This window comes from Erpetoichthys calabaricus, chromosome 6, assembly GCF_900747795.2.
Source record: "Erpetoichthys calabaricus chromosome 6, fErpCal1.3, whole genome shotgun sequence".
In the NCBI taxonomy this organism is placed as follows: Eukaryota; Metazoa; Chordata; class Cladistia; order Polypteriformes; family Polypteridae; genus Erpetoichthys; species Erpetoichthys calabaricus.
Window position 1 is genome coordinate 165,161,835 of NC_041399.2, and position 15,806 is coordinate 165,177,640.

Sequence of the window (15,806 nt, forward strand, 5' to 3'; positions counted from 1 at the left end):
TAAATCTAATGAAACATGTTAAATAGACTGGATTTTTGTTGTCCTAGTCCTATATTTATCAAGAGGAACACCATTCATCTATCTGACACTTTTCTTAACCTTCTTATCCAGGGCAAGATCACAGGGCAGGTGGATGTAACCCCAGCAATCATTGCTAAATATGATACAGATTGAAGTGCAACATTTATTTCATTTATGTTGTAATTGCCAATTCATTATTGACCTAAGTCTGACTTTACTGTCTCTCAACTTTTGCTGTTGGAGACATTCAATAACGACACTACTTTAAGATGATGCCATAGTACACATACAAACATTTAACTGATTTTATTGTTTGATACTAAATAAACTTGAACTAAACAGTTTTTTGTCCCTTTGTGCATTTTCTTTCTTTTAATTTACACTCTGGATCATTCAATTATTTACTGTAAAATAAGACACAAACAAAGAAAAAAGTGTAATTGAATGAGAAAAACATAGAAAATATGCAACAAATGCACAATAGTCATTTCAGACCAGAGTTCTGAATAGGAACTGAATCAAGATGGCCGATTTCAGGGTTATGAGTTCAAGTGGCAGGAACGGTAGACTGACACAGAAGTGATGTCAGAGATGGAGTGGCCGTCAGTCTATTGTTCTTCAGAGGGAGGAGAAAAGATGGCATTAGTACACAGCACTAACCCCTGGTACGGTGGGTAATTACCATCAACAAAGCCCTTAGTCATGCGTGTAACAATATACGATATTGTGTATCCATCTATCAATAATTCCATTTTCTAATGTATTTATCAAATTCAGACTTCATGGGTGCCTATTTAAATATATATTGTCACAGACGTGCAAATAGGTGGGAGCTGTATGGACCAAGTGAGGGTAATTTCACGCCAGGTCAGGGGGTGGTGGGGTGCACTAAGCTTTCTTCTGTTGTCTCTGCAGACAAAAAATGGGAAAACTTGTCTGATCTAACTCTGAAGACATCACTTCTGGTTCTGGCGCTCAGAAACACATCACTTCTGTTTCCAGTGCTCAGAAGCAAATCACTTCCGGTTCCGGTGCCTAGGAGCACATCACTTCCAGCGGCAATCCCAAAAGCACATCATTTCCGGTTTCACTACGCCATTTCCTGTCTGGACATTTAAAACCACCATCTTTCCTAAACATCCTCAGTCTTGGGACAAGACGAGACTTTTTCAGAGAGACACTGTCACGTCTCACGAGAGAGACTTTGTACCAAGAGATGTAACCACGCCTGGGGCCGGAAATAAAAGACAAAGAGTAGATGACAAAGTAGAACGTCGTAAAGAATTCAAAAACGTTGGTGCGGTACACATGCAGGGCAGGTTAGAAATAATGGAAGTACGAAAATTCGAAAGTTTCAAAAAAATGATAGTAAAGATTACATTAGCAAAAACAAATGGAAATTATTACTCGGTGAAATAACGGAACAGCGAAAAGAGATTGAATATATTGTATTGTAGAATATATTGAGACTTGTAGATTGTCTAATTCATGTTGCAGTCAGGGAAAAGTAGTGTTTCTTCCCAATGAAGAGGCGTATCCACGAGAATTAAAAGATTTGTTGTTTGGTGAAAGTGAGATCCACAAACTCTGTCATACTTGGGTCACAGAGTTGCACAGATACACAGGAGATTTTAGAGACAGAAAAGTTATTCAAACACTTCAAACAAACATAAGTCTCTTCCAGGAGGGAATCGAGCTATTTGTGTAGTCGGAGGGGACAGTTCCGTTTCTCAATTAAAAGAATAGAAAATCTTCCTCTTCATAGGGGCACGCCAAGGGAGCGGGACCTCCAATAGAAGCAGAGGATGTCTGCGGGAGGAGAGAGACAAGGCAGTGAAACAAAAGGACAGCTGCTGTACAGGCTTTTAAATGTTTGAAGCACCGCGCGAAATGCAGCTCACCGGGGCACGGCAGCAGCAGTAAGCCAGCAGCTGATGGAGCAAAGAGGAGGTAAAAAAAAACTTTATTTGTTTCCCATTGTATCACAGTTTAAGAGGGGGTTTCGGAGGAGCGATAGCGTCTCCTTGGGGTGCATTCAGACGCTCTATTCACAACACGAGCGGCAGAGGCCGGGGGTGGGATTCGGGGTTGGTAAGCGAAGCAGGCAGGGGGCAAAGCCCCCTAGTATATATATATATATATATCTATAGTGAAAAGATAACCAGGAAAAAGAAAAAGGTTTGGGATAGCTACCCCGTATACAGTGAAACCTTGGCTTGCGAGCATAATTCGTTACGGAAACGTGCTTGTAATCCAAAGCACTTGTATATCAAAGCGAATTTCCCCATAAGAAATAATGGAAACTCAGATGATTCATTCCACAACCCAAAACTATTCATAAAAAAATTATTAATACAAAAAAATAAAGTAAAAATACATAAAAGAAATTAACCTGCACTTTACCTTTGAAAAGAATCATGGCTGGTGTGAGTGAGTTTCTAAACACTTGTGGGATTCCACACAAAGGGACGACACATGGAAGAGCGTGCCGAAGCAACCACAGGCTCCCAGCACTGTAGCAGTTCGCCGTAAAAGCGAATCCGAAAAGATGGCAGACATGCTATAAGCGCCTGCCGTTGATGGGTGATGCAAGGAAAATTATATATACAGAGCACAGTATTACTTGACTATTAACCTGGCCCAAACCCTGCCTGACTGCTGTGTCTGTGTGTAGGAGAGTGGTAGATCCCGCTATAAATAAATAATAAAATAATAAAAATAAAATAATAAAATAATAAAATACAATAAATAACCGAACTATTCCTGTTTCAAAATGAATAAAGCTGGTGTTGCTAAAGTACTGAGACTCAGCTTCGTGTTTTGGAGTGCAAGACTGGGACTCACATTTTACAACACACACACGTGGTCCCAGTGGTATAGTAAACAGTATACGCTCATACGGATGTTAACTATATGAGTGAGGCACGCCGACTGAGCCAGAGAATGGAAGATGATTACCCACAATCCCGCAGCGAGAGAGAGAGAGAGAGAAGAACCATCAGCTCAGTTGTGATCATGTGACGCTTGGCAGACAAAGTGTATACAGACTACTCGTATTACAAGACCTCGCTTGTTTATCAAGTCAAAATTTATTCAAAATTTTAGCTCATTTTACAAAACATTCGCAGACCAAGTTACTCGCAATCCAAGGTTCCAGTGTACTTGAAACAGATGCAAAAATCTATGCAATCCGAAGGTCATTACAGACTGAGTTCAAGACATAACTGAATTAACAGGAACAAGATAGTATTTTTATAGGTGGGTTGGAGGAAGTGATGTCTTTGGGGGCGGAACTGGAAGTAATGTTGAGAGGCTCAGGCTGGATTTCCCTCAGGTGGTCTGCAGGAGAAAGAGAGAAAGGGTTAGTATATATTGTCACCCCCTGGTTCGGCATGATATTACCATCTTTTGAGCTTGTTGGTTGCCTCTGATTCACACGTGTGACAATACACACGTATTGTATATTTAGTAACCTACCCCAAATTGCCTGTAGTAGAGATAGAGCTAGAAACATGCAGAAGAGTCAAGCATTCTGAGAACATCAGGAAAGACAAACAGCGGTGGGTGAAGACTGTCACACAGGAAGTATAAGTAGGAGGCAATGGTGGATTAAAGCGACCCCAACTAGGAGTGTGAGTTCAAAGGGAGAATATAAAGAGAGAGGAGCCCTGAATTGTTACAGTCTAATATATGTTATTTCAGTTTGATTTTCCAGTGGTCCAAACAATAGAAAGAAATAGCAGGTGAGCCAGTTTGCTGGTTTGAAAAAATGGCTAATAGTATATTTAAGAAAGGCTTGACAACAATTTACTTATACTGTTAGTGTAAAGCAAAGAGCCTAATGCCAAGTAAATCAATAACTTCTTCTACTTCTTATTTAGGCTGCTGCCTTTAGGGATTGCCACAGTGGATCGTCTTTTTCCATTTTTCCAAGTAAAACAATATATAGTTACAAAAACTATTTAGCTATGAGAGTCTGCATGAGTTTCTACAAAGGGCATTCCTTCTTCAAAACCAGGGCTGTGTTTGAGATAATTCCTTCAAGCGGAAGAATTTCAAGGCCCAGCTTGAGATAAATATCCTCTAATGAAGCTCATAGCCAGCGAAGTTGGTACGTTGCTATAATCTGATTTAGATATTCCAGTAACAGTAGTGTAATGTTTAACATTTTTACATTCTTGAAATCATATTACAGGGTCTGACTTATCTAAACTTTACTTATTTATATTACATTTCTCTAAGTAAATAATATGTTAATGTCTTAAAAGTTTAGAATGACAGGTCGTTCCATTCAGGGCTAGCTCTGCCATTTACGTGAACCAGGTAGTTGCCTGAGGCAGCAAAATCAGGCAAAACATTTTTTTAACCATAACAGCCTAGAATATTCAATGCAATATATGTTTATCTACATACACGAAACAATTTGAATAACACTGTCATCAAAACTCTGAGGCTCTATCCACTTTAATGTTATTACTAAAAATGTTTGTGATGTACCATGTTTTGAAAATACAGACACAGCAACCAGACATGTACACAGATACACAGACACATGTTCTTTTAATAAGGTGGTGCATCACAAATATTAACAGTGCTTTTACGAATCCCATACCAAATGGCATATGACAGAGACATGTTCTTTGCATGGTGCACTGCAAATGTTAATGCTGAAGTCTGCATTTGATTTCAACTTGTCTTAGACAGCTAGCACAGATAGTATATATATAATGATATATATATCAGGTTTGGCTGTGACATTTACAGCTTCACCTACAGATGCCAAACCTTACAACTGGCCTTGATTCCATTTCTTATAATGTTTGAGGAACTGAATGTAATTACCCAATACAGTATGTGTCCCCTGACTGACTGGCACTGTGCATGTGCACTGCTTCCACACAATGCTACTCAATGTGTGTGTGGTTTTTTAATAGGGTTACATAAAAGTTCATTTTTTTCCAGATTGAACTAATGTTAACTTTATCTCTAGTATCTCTAAAGACTTTAAGTTTTATTATGAAAGGTAACAACATTTCAGTTTTACAATGCATTGAAAGAATACGTTTAGCTGAGAGTTTAAGTAAGACAGAGTCAAGTTGCAGTTTTTGCACAAACTGTTTCACTCACCATTATCAGTCAGCTACCATATCTTATTGTAAAGTTTGTACTTTCAGTGTTTTATGACAAGCATTGTAAGTAACTGACGTCTGAGTGAAGCACAATGACAATCAGTAAGAGTCAAATTAAGGAATTTTATTGATATTTTAACAAAATTCAATGAAGTTTGCAACATATATTTGCAAATTGGTTATTTATTTTATAAATATTGAATGATGTTTTATGACCACGTTTTAAATGCCAAGAAAATGGCACATATTTAATGCAAAGGGTACATTCAGATAATAGCGAATAAGTATGAGTCATCTTCGTATGAGAATAATTATGTTTAAATTGTAAAGTAATGTTAGACCTGTACTACATAACAGTGAAAAGTTAAGGTGTTTAATGATCTTATGAAGCGTTCCCAAGCATGTAAGTCCCAAACAGTTCCAAAAATGCCCACTAGAGGGGGAAATTCCATCAAAAACCTCAGCTAGTAACACTGAGGGCTATATAGAATTTTTATAAATGAAAGATTTGTTATTCAAAACCTCTGTAGAACCAAAAATAAGCTCAGAGGAGCACAAGGACACAGATGACAATACCTTCAAAAAAAGGCAATGCCAAAAGCAAATCTAATGACTAGTCTAAATACAGAGGAAAAAGGTAAAAAAGACGGAAATTCACAAAGCAAAACAAATAATCACAAATCCAAGAACTCAACACTCCCAAATGTATTCAAATGAGCTGCAAGTTAGTGTGGGGTTTCCTGTGTTTTTACAGGGCTAAGGACAGTCCCTTGCAGTGAGAAGTAAGTGGCCCCGCCTCTAGGGGAACCACCCAAAAGACACAAGGAATTTAATAGTTGTAAAGAATACAGCAAATAATAAAGTAAAATTAACACAAAGACTCAGAAATAAATAAAAAAGACATTAAACTATAATGATTTGTTTGTTTATGGTTTGTGTGGGCTCTGTTAGTTTAATGATTATCCTAAATTGGATAGAGCAGGTTTGAAATTATGTTATCTTAATTGGTTTTATATTTAAGTGAAAGCAGACTTGATTTTTTTATCATTCTTTATATTGCAAAAACTAACACTTCCTCTTTTGTCTTTAGTGTTTTACATTAACAATTAACAAGCTTTTAATAGGCATTAAATTATGTTCTATAGAGGTTGGAAGAATGCGGCTGATAGCACGTTGCTGCAACCAACAGACAACGAACTACCTGGGCTGGGACCCGAGTGCAGCGGGTGACACCTCAGGTTTTTGATGGTGGCTGGAGTGCCAATCCTGCCACCAACCCCCCAGTTTTCACTGTAACTTGGAGGATTGGCTATAGAGAGCTGGTAATCTAAATGTATGTGAACATTTTAGTCTAAATATTTTATGAAGTTCCAATTTTAAAAAAATAAATTAAATATAAATGTTTGAATAATTAAGTTAATTCAATTAGGCTATTATGATTTTATGTCATACACTACAATATTTAAAAAATCTTTTTTAATTATTACACTTTCTGTCCAAATATCAGATAAAATTAACTCACTGGTTTTCAGATATTCTCCTTTTTAAGTACAGTGCATCCGGAAAGTATTCACAGCACATCACTTTTTCCACATTTTGTTATGTTACAGCCTTGTTCCAAAATGGATTAAATTCATTTTTTTCCTCTGAATTCTACACACAACACCCCATAATGACAACGTGAAAAAAGTTTACTTGAGATTTTTGCAAATGTATTAAAAATAAAAAAAATTGAGAAAGCACATGTACATAAGTACTCACAGCCTTTGCCATGAAGCTCGAAATTGAGCTCAGGTGCATCCTGTTTCCCCTGATCATCCTTGAGATGTTTCTGCAGCTTAATTGGAGTCCGCCTGTGGTAAATTCAGTTGATTGGACATGATTTGGAAAGGCACACACCTGTCTATAAGGTCCCACAGTTGACAGTTCATGTCAGAGCACAATCCAAGCATGAAGTCAAAGGAATTGTCTGTAGACCTCAGAGACAGGATTGTCTCGAGGCACAAATCTGGGGAAGGTTACAGAAAAATTTCTGCTGCTTTGAAGGTCCCAATGAGCACAGTGGCCTCCATCATCCGTAAGTGGAAGAAGTTCAAAACCACCAGGACTCTTCCTAGAGCTGGCCGGCCATCTAAACTGAGCGATCAGGGGAGAAGGGCCTTAGTCAGGGAGGTGACCAAGTACCCGATGGTCACTCTGTCAGAGCTCCAGAGGTCCTCTGTGGAGAGAGGAGAACCTTCCAGAAGGACAACCATCTCTGCAGCAATCCACCAATCAGGCCTGTATGGTAGAGTGGCCAGACGGAAGCCACTCCTTAGTAAAAGACACATGGCAGCCCGCCTGGAGTTTGCCAAAAGGCACCTGAAGGACTCTCAGACCATGAGAAAGAAAATTCTCTGGTCTGATGAGACAAAGATTGAACTCTTTGGTGTGAATGCCAGGCGTCACATTTGGAGGAAACCAGGCACTGCTCATCACCAGGCCAATACCATCCCTACAGTGAAGCATGGTGGTGGCAGCATCATGCTGTGGGGATGTTTTTCAGCGGCAGGGACTGGGAGACTAGTCAGGATAAAGGGAAAGATGACTGCAGCAATGTACAGAGACATCCTGGATGAAAACCTGCTCCAGAGCGCTCTTGACCTCAGACTGGGGCGACGGTTCATCTTTCAGAAGGACAACGACCCTAAGCACACAGCCAAGATATCAAAGGAGTGGCTTCAGGACAACTCTGTGAATGTCCTTGAGTGGCCCAGCCAGAGCCCAGACTTGAATCCGATTGAACATCTCTGGAGAGATCTTAAAATGGCTGTGCACCAACGCTTCCCATCCAACCTGATGGAGCTTGAGAGGGGCTGCAAAGAGGAATGGGCGAAACTGGCCAAGGATAGGTGTGCCAAGCTTGTGGCATCATATTCAAAAAGACTTGAGGCTATAATTGCTGTCAAAGGTGCATCGACAAAGTATTGAGCAAAGGATGTGAATACTTATGTACATGTGATTTCTCAGTTTTTTTATTTTTAATAAATTTGCAAATACCTCAAGTACTAGGGTGTTGTACCGTGTTAGCCATTATGAATGTAGAGAAAAGCCAAGCAAAATGACACCTTTAATTGGCTAACAAAAAAGATTACAATATGCAAGCTTTCAAGGCAACTCAGGCCCCTTCTTCAGGCAAGTACATCTTGCCTGAAGAAGGGGCCTGAGTTGCCTCGAAAGCTTGCATATTGTAATCTTTTTTGTTAGCCAATTAAAGGTGTCATTTTGCTTGGCTTTTCTCTACAAACACCTCAAGTAAACTTTTTTTCACGTTGTCATTATGGGGTGTTGTGTGTAGAATTCTGAGGAAAAAAATGAATTTAATCCATTTTGGAATAAGGCTGTAACATAACAAAATGTGGAAAAAGTGATGTGCTGTGAATACTTTCCAGATGTACTGTATGTATGTTTTGTATTTATATTTATAAATAGGACACATATAGACACGTAAGTCTCTGTTAATTGCAAAATTTGACAAAGTCACACTTGGTATCGTTCCAAAAATGGTGGTGATGGTACCCAATTATGTAACAAAATGTTTTCGAAGAATTTTTTTTAGTTTATATTTTAAGGACTTGAGATGTTTACATTTCCTGTAACTGCATAGCTTCATATCAAAATTGCTTAATTTTAATAAAATATTAAAATTTGCCAGTTTTTGTGAAACACAATAAAATGGTTCAGCATGGATGGATGGATTCAGGACTGGTTCCCAGTTTAGCACACTATCATGCACTAATTGTAACCTCTTGTGATGGACTGGTGGTCCAGAATTGGTTTTTGACCAACCACCCTGTATTGGAATTTGCAGGAACAAAAAATGAATGGATGGTTTAAAAAAACTTTTATTCATCATGCATTTTCTAGAATCCTCTAGCCGATATCTTATAAATGCCTGAAGGTAATTATTCCTACCTATTCCATAATTCAATAATTTATAACAAATATTTGCCTGTTGTAACATTTGTTGGCATGCACTTTCACCAGATTAAGTGTGGGTAAAGAACAGATGGTGATTTTGGCAGAATATTCATGGAAAATGTGTGGCTTGACTCATGTAAAGTAAGCATAACGTTGGCTATCATTATAAACCTTTGTACCCAAGAATTGTTGAAACATAGATGTTGCCATTATATTATCAATATGATTAATGTATTTATTTATAAAGCTTAATATTAAGTTAAGAGGGGAAATTCAAGGTGTTTAATAGTATATACAATTGTATTATTTGGCTAAAATAATTTTTCTTTTAAATTGTTTTTCCAGCATACAAGACCATAAAAAGTTTTTAAGTTTTCATTCACTAAAAGTTACAGTCTTTTTTCTTCTATTGCTTTGTATTCTTTAAACAACAACTTGATAAAAACAAAGGAATATTTATAACTGAAATTAGGCAGAAAACTAACATGCATTAAGCTATCTATTGTTCTAGTCATTTTTTTAAAGAAGTGACTCTTGGCCTATACAGTAGCTACTCTTAGTTATATATCTATGAGAAACTTCCATTTCCAATGTATTGTGTAACATAGGGCTGCCAACTCTCTTACTCTGGATATTTGGGCTGAAAAATGAGGACTTTTGAGGACGCCTTTCAGTATGATGCCATAAAACGCCTTTATGGTCATTCCCTTTATGATTTTTGAAAATGATATAAACCTATAGTAACAGTTTAACACAATAATTATGATATGATGGGCACCATCAAGCCTCTTACATTAGCAGACTTCATTCCTTCTATTATATTTGGATAGCTTAACTGTCGCAAAACTGTAAAAAATGATACACATGGTAAATTCACTTCTAGTAAAATAAAAATAATTTCACTCTTTTCAATTAAGTTTATTTGCATTTATGTACATTATATTATATTTTTCTACTGAAGGTATTTTTCAAAGTAAATCTGATATAATCTGATAAATCTGATAAAGGAAGGATATTTGTTGTTCAAGTAGTCTGTGAAGTTGCACTTTCTTTTTGGCATAATGGGTATTCCTGAATTTATGTAAATGAAAGGATGATGCAAATATTATTAAATTATTTGAAGAAGCGACTTATTACTTGATCAACTGATAACTAAAAAGATATTGCATTTATATGACAGAATAAATGTGTGATTTTTGTTAGATAGATAGATAGATAGATAGATAGATAGATAGATAGATAGATAGATAGATAGATAGATAGATAGATAGATAGATAGATACAATACAATACAATACAGTTTATTTTTGTATAGCCCAAAATCACACAGGAAGTGCCGCAATGGGCTTTAACAGGCCCTGCCTCTTGACAGCCCCCCAGCCTTGACTCTCTAAGAAGACAAGGAAAAACTCCCAAAAAAAAACCTTGTAGGGAAAAAATGGAAGAAACCTTGGGAAAGGCAGTTCAAAAAGAGACCCTTTTCCAGGTAGGTTGGGCGTGCAGTGGGTGTCAAAAGAAGGGGGTCAATACAATATAATACACAGAACAGAACAAATCCTCAATACAGTTTAAAAATAAAAATGTTAGAAATACGGAGCAGAATTTAAGAGTAAATGATATCACATAAGAAGATTTGGATATATTTAGAGTCCTGGACACCTCATCCATCAAGCTGCCTCCCCCATTTGGCCATTCCACTGCTGAAATAGTGCTGGGCCAGCCAATCCGATGAAAGGACCCCTCTACCCCATGATTCCTGCGATCCTCCATCTGGGATGACTTTTCCTTAGGCAGGCAAAACAACTTGGCAGGTGGGCCGTGGCACCAAGTGCCACATTTGAGTACCGAGAAGAAAAACAGAATAAGTGAGGGTTAGTATACAATTATAACTGTCAAGTTACTTATGTTTAAGTGCTAATGACTAACAACAGAGATGCAGTCTGTACAGTTAATCAGCAGCTCTAGTCAGGATATGCTAAACTGAAGTAGTGAGTCTTCAGCCGGGATTTAAAAGCTGAGACCGAAGGGGCATCTCTTATAGTAGCAGGCAGACCATTCCACAGTTTAGGGGCCCTGTAACTAAAAGCTCGACCTCCCACTGTTATTTTATTAATCCTTGGAATCATAAGCAGACCGGCATCTTGAGATCTTAATGTGCGCTCAGGTTTGTAAGTCATGATAAGTTCAGACAAGTAAGCCAGACCTCGACCATTTAATGCTTTATATGTTAAAAGAAGTATTTTGAAATCTGCCCTAAACTTAACCGGGAGCCAGTGTAAGGATTTAAGAACTGGAGTTATGTGTTCGTATTTTCTTGTTCTTGTAATAATTCTTGCAGCCGCATTTTGGATTAACTGGAGGCTGTATAAAGAACAGTTTGAACATCCAGTGAACACCGCATTGCAGTAGTCAATCCTACTAGAGATAAAAGCATGAATTAGTTTCTCAGAATCCAGTTTATTTAAAAAGCACCTTAATTTCCTAACATTTTTAAGATGGAAGAAACATGTTTTGGACAACTTTGTAATATGCGCTTTAAATGACATGCTAGAGTCAAAGATAACTCCTAGATTGCGGGCTGATTCAGTAAAATTGACTGGGATTCCCACTGAGTTAAATGATGACAAAATATTGTTGTGATCAGCATCATTCCCTCCAACAATTAACATCTCTGTTTTATCTGTATTTAAAGACAAGTAGTTCTTATTCATCCACTCCTTTAATTCACTAACACAACTAATTAAAGACAGCATTGGAGAAACTTCATCTGATTTAAATGAAAGGTATAACTGGGTGTCATCTGCATACGAGTGAAAATTAACATTATGTTTCCTAATGAGAGATCCCAGTGGAAGCATGTAAAGTGAAAACAGTAGAGGTCCCAGTACTGAGCCCTGCGGGAAACCATATTGAACTTCTGTGTATAATGATGGAGTACTGTCAGCACATTTCTGTACATATTGGAATCGATTTGATAAGTAAGAACTGAACCAAGCGAGCACGGTGCCTGTAAGCCCAACATCATTTTCTAACCTGACAGTAAAATAGAATGGTCGATGGTGTCAAATGCTGTACTTAAGTCCAACAACATAATTACAGTGGAGTTTCCTTCATCAGAGGATATCCGAATGTCATTTACAACCCGTGTCAGTGCCATTTCTGTACTATGACCAGTGCGAAAACCAGACTGGAATTTCTCAAATAAATTGTAATGCGTAAGGTGTGTCTGAAGCTGACTGGCGACTACTTTTTCTAGTATTTTAGAGAGAAACGGTAAATTTGAAATAGGCCTATAATTATTTAGTATATGTGGGTCAAGGTCTGACTTTTTAAGTAATGGTTTAATGACTGACACTTTTAGTGTATCAGGTACTGTGCCATGCAATAATGAACTATTGATAATGTTTAGGATAGGCGCTGCAAGAACATCCATTGCACTTTTTACTAGTTTTGTTGGCACTGGATCTAGGGAACAAGTAGTGGGCTTCATTTTAGAAATAAAAGTTAATACTTCCTGCTCAGTTACAGGATTAAAATTACTAGGTGATGAGTGCAATGTGAGACAGGGTCTGCTAAGCTAGTATTTGGTTTGTACTGTGATGCAGAGATCTGGGATCTTATATTTTTAATTTTCTCATTGAAGAAGTTCATAAAGTCTGTACTGCTAATGTCTGTTGGTATTTTGCACTGTTGATCTGAATTTCCATTTGTTAATTTAGCCACTGTTCTAAACAGTACCCGAGGATTTTTATTATTGTTATCTATTAATGTAGAATAGTATTCTGACCGAGCTTTAAAGAGGGCTTTTTTATATTTATTAACACTCTCTGTCCATGCAATTTGAAAGACATGTAGCTTTGTTGTTCTCCATCTGCGCTCCAGTTTTCGACACTCTAATTTAAGAGCTCGAGTGTTTTCATTAAACCAGGGAGAGTTTCTATGTGCTTTGATCACTTTTGTTTTAAGGGGAGCCACTGTGTCCAGAGCATCTCTCAAGGTCACGTTATAATGTGATGTTAGCTGATCTAAATTGTTTTCCGTGTTTACATTTGATGGTAACTGATCTAAATGGTTTTCCACAATTACACTCGACTTACTCAAAGTATCTATAAATTTTGAAGCAGAATTACAATCTAGATAGATAATACTTTATTAATCCCAAGGGGAAATTCACATACTCCAGCAGCAGCATACTGATACAAAACAATATTAAATTAAAGAGTGATAAAAAATCAGGTATAACAGACAATAACTTTGAATAATGTTAACGTTTACCCCCCCCCCCCAGGTGGAATTGAAGAGTCGCATAGTGTGGGGGAGGAACGATCTCCTCAGTCTGTCAGTGGAGCAGGACAGTGACAGCAGTCTGCCGCTGAAGCTGCTCCTCTGTCTGGAGATGATACTGTTTAGTGGATGCAGTGGATTCTCCATGATTGACAGGAGCCTGCTGAGCACCCGTCGCTCTAACTGTGCTAAACCCAGGTAGCATCACGTTGGCATCTGGGATGTTAGTTGTTAGCCACGTTTCACAAACACACAACAAACTGCATTCTCTGTAGGTCTTGACATTTTTCACCAGCGCAGCCAGTTCGTCGATTTTATTTGGTAGTGAGTTCACATTTCCCAGGATCACAGAAGGCACCAAAGGCTTGTATCACCACTTTCTCGTTAGCCACTTAGCTTTTAGCTTAGCTCCGGCTCTGCTGCCATGATACGACCTTCTTACCTCGTCGGGTAAATAGGGAACCACACTGGCACGAGCCTTTGTTCTCAGTACTTGAAGTTGACTACCTGAATAGACGAGTCTCGGAGTGTAAAAATCCATGTCCAAGTAGTAAAACGTAATAAAAAGTGTCCAGGGAACGAGTCCACATAAAAGAAAGTGGTAGGAGTGATCAGTGAAATAGAGAGAAATAGTGAAAAAGGTAGAAAGATAAAGTCATACATAGAGCTGCTGGAAAGGCTGAAACTTTAATAGTTGCCTCATTCATTTACAATTATAAACCCATTTTGGAAGAACAGGTGGTAATAGCAATATTTTTCATTATTACAATGCAGTACGTACTCGCACTTAAATACGACAGACAATACCTGTATGAAATTTCTTGTTTAACCAAGCTGCTGAAAGAAGAATCAAAAATAAGATTTCACATACAAAATGTGAAATTGTAATTTCAACTTTGAATAAATTCTCTTAGTTACAGTGAATTAGGATTACAAATAATTAAGGAAAGGAATAACATTTAATAAGTTTAAAGTTTTGATGATTTAATTCGCAACTGGCAAACTAAGTAGAAATGATAATTACCAAAGCCAATCTTTGGTCACATTTGCGACCATTTTAGTTGCAGTCTGGATACCTGGCTTGACCACAGGCTGAGCCACTCGGAGGTTGCTTTTGGGCCACATGTGGCCCGCAGGCCACCATTTGAATAGCCTTGACTTAGACCATGAGCCAATTTGGGACTTTAATCAGGCAGAGGTCACACGGTCAATGACAAAAGAAGAAGGTAAGGCAAAGATATTTCCCACTAGCATTGTACCTCCTGCCTGTGTAAAACATTCTATCAGACTCTTTATTTTATTTACTCATGATTTTTGATTTTATTCCCTTTTTTTGTTTTCAGTTTAGTCTCATGCTTTCTTGATACATTTGCTTGTTCCCATTTTGCAAGGTGTTTACTGTATGACTGATTTCTTTTGTATGTAGTTCTTGATTGTTCTTTGAAAAACAGACTAATAAATGTGTTTTGTTTTTGTCTTTCTTTTCCTATTCATATCATGCATGTCCTTTTTCAGAGCTGATCCAGTTCTGCATATGAGCTGTCAGCCATACTTTACAGGGCAGCACACCTTAATACAGGCCTACCACCTCGCTTTTGGCCTTCACTGAGGGTCTGCACTGCATGTGCTCTCACTTGTGTAGTAGTCTCAACACACGAAAAAAGGTTTGGGGCGGCCACCCGTATATTGTCCCTGGCTGCAAAAGGGTATTGAAAACAGGAATGATCTGGTTGGATTGAGTTCCAAGACTGAACTGATGAGGATTTGGAAAATGACGGCTTTATAAGCCATGAACGAACCGGAAATGAACTCATCTGGCCGGAACCAGAAGTGATGTTAAATCAGGCAGGTTTTCCCCATATTTGGCCTGCAGAGATAACAGAAGTAGGTTTAGTGCACCCCGCTACCCCCTGGCCTGGCAGGTAATTACCTCCACTTGGTCCTTCCTAGTCGCACAGTGTGACAATGTCTACTTGGCACATTCCTGACAGATATACACTCTGTTAATATTTATATTTAAAGTTTGCTTTTGAAACACAAGACTGAGCCACTTGTTTGGAAAACCAAATAATGTATGAGTAATAAAGCTAAATTTAATTAAATTAAAATAATGAAATTAATTGACAAAACTCCACAAACAAATCTGGTTTTTCTAACACTGATCAACAGAAAAATACTCTTTAATGTCAAAGTGAAAACAGTATTCATCCCCTATAATAGGACACACCTAAACCATTGCTGGTACAGCCGATTGGTGTTAGAAGCCACATAATTATTTCAGGGGAGACCAGCAGTCTATAGTCAAGGGTTTTTAAATGACTGAACTTGTGATGAGTCAGTATCTTTGATTAATCTGCAAAGAAGAATTCACACAACCCTGTTAAAAGGTAATTGAAAAGCACAATTCAGAAA